Below are 5,049 nucleotides of genomic sequence, written 5' to 3' on the forward strand. Positions count from 1 at the left end.
ACATAATTTCGTATTGTCCGCAGATATTACGAAAATGTACAGACAGTTTTGGGTAACAGAAGCTCATAGAATATTTCAACGAATATTGTGGCGCACAAATCCACAGGAAAATATTAAAATTTTTCAACTTAACACGGTTACTTACGGAACCGTTCCCGCGTCTTTTTTGGCTACTGGATGCTTACATAAACTAGCCGATTCGCAAAATGTCGACCCTATAATAGCAGCGGCTATAAAGTGCGCTTCTATATGGATTATTTCTTATGCGGTACTAATTCTTATGAATCAGCTGTTCAATTACGAGATGGTCTAATTAAGACAATGCAATCCGCTGGTTTAGAATTGCGAAAGTGGAATTCGAATAATGACAAGTTAATTAAAGATGTTATGTCAATAAAACAAGATAGTAACGACTAGGGCTGTGCAATTATTTTTATTAATCTATTATTTTAATCGATTATTTGATTAATCGATTATTTTTAATGAAGGATAAATAATCGAATAACCGATTAAACGATTATTTAATTAATATTCGAATATAATCGAATAATCGAATTAATCTAATATAATCGAATAATCGAATAACCAAGCATAACATTTCAAAACAAAAAAATAATTAGGTATAGGTATTTTAGTTAAATATAACAAATAATATATGTCTTCCTAATGGCATTGCTGCCGCCGAAGGTTATCTATTTTTATATAAAAAAAACAAATAATATTAAATAAAAATAAAACAATAATTATAAGTGTTGCATGTTTGCGCGGGTCTACCAAATTATACAATGACATTTTATATTTATAATCTAAATAAACTGATAATGATTATGGTTAATTATTAGATGCTATTTATATTTTATTATTCATTCGTAATATTCGTAATATTTCTTATTGAATTATTCTTGTTTACACGGAGTACGGACATCGGACGGTAAACACTAATTCGTAACTAGTTCGTCTCCATTCTCCATCAGCATTCAGCACATGTGGATTTTAATAATTATACCAAATAATATATTATACAGATTACAAAAATACAAAACAACGAAAGTAAGTACTTACTACCTACTAGTTATAGTAGTTACTAATGGCTAACTATATCTTATATATACATTGAGGAATTCATATAATTAAATATTTATTATTTATTTCATTAGTATTAAGTACCAACTACCAAGTATTCAATATGAGTGAGGTATGGCAAGTATTTAGTAAAGACGATGTTGGTCTTAAAGTGAAATGCTCAATATGTAAAAAGAAATATGCAAATCCAGGATCAAGTACAACGAACATGTGGAACCATTTAAAATTTAAACACAAGCTAAAAATGTATTGAACTTGATCGAATTCAAATGGGATTATCAGGAAGTGCATTTAATCAAGACATTTCCAATGTTTCCATAGACGAAGATGAGTAAGTAAACACTTATAAGCTCTAATATATATCATGATTCAATATAGTAAAATATTAGTTCAATATAAATTTGATTTAAAATACACACAAATTGTAATTATTTTTCACGAGTTTACGATTGCTAAGAATTTTGAACTTTACCTAAAATAGTAAGTCAAATTAAATTTTTATGAGCATTTGAATTACAATATCGATAGATCTCGCTAGAGAGCGTTCTGTGCTTTACGGCGGCCCGGTGTCGTAGCACAGAGTGAACAGAGAGATATATATACAGGAAAACGGACGATATTTTGATTTTTACATGCAACGTATATGGAGAACGGTCGAATTTACTAGTTTATCGCTTTCGCAATACCGCGTTGAGTTGTGACGATATGCGCATGCGTGAGTGCGTGACCTTGTTGCACGGCGGCGCGGCAGTGTGGCATACGCGCAACGCGCTTCCTACTCCTATTACTATTTCATTTGCTCGCTAGCCGCCGTGCTGCAGGTTGTCCGTCCGTTCGATTATTATTTATTACTATCCGTACGGCGTACATTATTACAATAACGTGATAAACGTACCGACGGTCGGCCGTATGTTAATCTTTCTCTGCTATCTCGCGGAGTCCGTATTTTATGCAAGTACTCCATAAACAACTAATATCAGTCAAGTCGTTGACGACAGACTAGTTGTGAATTGTGATCAATTCAGTGTCCGGTGTAGAAGAGTGAAGGGAGAGGTTGACCGTAATATTATTTATTTATCGCTTACGCGCACGCGTTGTCTGGAGCGTACTGCTCGGTAGTCGGTGCTCATTAGCGACGCTCGAGCCGTGAGAGCGCTGAGGGCAACACATGTTTGATCTCCAGTTTCCACTCGACTGTTATTCGAATATACAGTTTTATATTATTAGTATATATTAGTATTATTATTATTATTTACTTATTTCATAAATTTGAAATAAAACAATTTAGTATTACTCTTTTCAATAATATGGACTGGATTTATTCAAAAGAACAACTCGTAGATCAGATTCAAACTCAGAATATAGCTCTTCATGGAGATCATATAATGTTCTTCCAATATTTGCTTCAAAAAAATTTTAATTATGAATTTTTTTTGTTCTAATAATGAATTACAAGTTCCTGAAGCAATGGTGGTTAGTCCACCATGTCCATGTCTAACATGGTAGCACTTAATTCCAATCAGAAACATATTCAAATACTATTCAAACCTTTGAGTTACATAAATATAAGTGGAATGGGACATTGGGTTTGTAGCTATTATGACACGCAAAATATTTTCATATATGATTCGGCAACAATAAAAACTGGCCACATAAATTATGATAAAGTGTTGCATAAACTATTTCCTAGTTATTTTTTGAAAGGTGGTGTTGTTCAATATCCTAATATCCATTGTCAGACACCAGGCTCTGTTGACTGTGGAGTTTATGCTATTGCAAATGCAGTATCTCTACACTTTGGCCTAAATCCGGTACATATTATTTATGAGTCAATAGAAAAATTGAGAGAACACCTTGTAAAAATATTTTTAAGTGAGATAATCACACTTTTTCCATGCATTACTCGTACAGCATATGAGCAAACTAATGAACAGGTAAACAATAAGTCCAAATCGAAACAGACAAAATACTGGGATACAAATAAAGATCTTGTGAATCAAAAGAGAAGAGAAAAATATGCTAGGGACAAAGCGATAGACAATAATAAATCGAGGCAAGCTAGACATTGGGATAAAAATAAAGATCTTTTGAACGAAAAAAGAAGAGAGAAGTACGCGAAGGAAAAATCTGAACTTGAGGCTAGAAAATTGGAAAGTTTAACTTCAAATAATAATAGTGAACGATGTGATGCATTGTAATACATTTTTTCCTTTAAAGACTTGGTCAAAGGTGCCCTAAATTACGAGTTTTGCACAACTCGGCAACTATTACAACCCAATATGACAAACTTACAGTCATTAGATGAAACCAAACCCCATATTGAAATTATTCCTCTTACAAATGAAGGTCAGATTGAGCACTGGATATGCGTATATTACAATTTGCAGTCTATTATCATATATGATCAGATGACTCAGTCATCAACCTATGATAAGAGTATCGAAATTTTGAGGTATTTGTTTCCATACCATATAAATGCCAATAAATTAATTATTATTGAACACATGGAAAACAGCTCATCAGTCCCAACGTATCTTCATTGCATTGCAATTGCAACCAGTCTCTTTTGGAAATTTAGGCCCCAAAAAATAATATATGACCAAAAGTTAATGAAATCTCATTTGGAGACAATGATAAAATGTCAAACTTTAAAACATTTTCCATTTTTTTTCAAGCAGATTACTATTCCACCCAGTTATACTTATAATGATATAGATAACGACAGCTGGGTGGATAGTGATCATATAGAGTATTTCAATTATTTAGTTCGTGAATTCACATTTTATAACCCGCAAGATCCTGCGGTTACGGCTTGTTCACGAGCATATGAAAATATATTTGTACCACAGTCGGATACACACATTCAAATTTTGAATGGATCATTACACTGGATTTGTTATTACTACGATATTGATAATATATATGTTTACGATTCATTGCACGGCAAGGACTTGGATATTGAACAGAGAAAATTCATTAAATCTTTGCATCCATCCGTTTTTTCGGCCAACGATGATTTGTTTCCGACAGAAACTGAATGCGTTACTTTTCCTACTGTCCAGCACCAGGGGAATTATAATGATTGCGGTATATACTCTGTTGCATTCTTTATAAGTCGCATGTTTGGTTATGATCCTAAATTTATAAACTATAACAGAAAAAATCTTAGAGAAACTTTTATGAAGATTCTGCGCTGTAATAGCTTGGAACATTTTCCGTCGACCTACAAGGACGCAGAAAACACTATGCTTTTGGAGGGAAACCATTGCTATCCTATAAAATCAAAGCAAAACATACAAGTAGATCCAGCAGCTAGTAACAGAAATAAAGACATTTTTGATAAATTTTCAGATGAGGAACTTGCACATGAGGATGAGATCGTAGGCGATGATGATGATTATTTTGAATTTTTACTTGACAAAACGAAGAAACATAAAAAAACGATGGTTTATTATGATAAACAGGCGATGCTTTTGCAACAAGAAAAATATATTCAAGAAGTATGGGTGATATTGAATGATCGGTTTGATAATTGTAACGACCCAGTTGATAATAGGTTGGAAGCTGAATGGATAATCAAATGGGTGTTTGAGAATAAAAAGCAAAGCATCAATAAAATACAATATACCTTTAAGAAATGCAAGAAAATTGTTAGTGTTGCATTGCAAAGATATCAACTAACACACAAAACCAACATAATCTGCTATGTCGATGCCCTATGCGGAAAATCTATGCATACACACAACAGCCTACCATTTTTTAGTGAAATCGGTTTCGAAAAAGAAAAACTAGTCTCCAATCAACCACATCTCTGCAATCAAGACCAAAATATGATTTTTGACACCTATATAACAGAAAATGAAAATTTGTACGTTGAAAACAATCTAACAGACGATCCAAAAATCGATATTGACAAAAACATTAGAGGTAATTTAAATGAACAACAGGAAAACGATGTCCAGCAAA

At 32.8% G+C, this 5,049-nt stretch overlaps 1 long non-coding RNA gene across 1 annotated transcript; it reads left to right on the plus strand.

Annotated features, from left to right (window-relative positions):
* The first annotated feature begins 764 nt into the window (after positions 1 to 764).
* LOC112682488 lies at positions 765 to 1,497 on the plus strand. Its single transcript, XR_003148526.1, has 2 exons — positions 765 to 1,050; positions 1,158 to 1,497. It is a non-coding gene; the product is annotated as an uncharacterized LOC112682488 (long non-coding RNA).
* Positions 1,498 to 5,049: the final 3,552 nt, after the last annotated feature.

Source organism: Sipha flava, unplaced genomic scaffold (assembly GCF_003268045.1).
Source record: "Sipha flava isolate LNK unplaced genomic scaffold, YSA_version1 204_pilon_pilon, whole genome shotgun sequence".
NCBI classification, from domain to species: domain Eukaryota; kingdom Metazoa; phylum Arthropoda; class Insecta; order Hemiptera; family Aphididae; genus Sipha; species Sipha flava.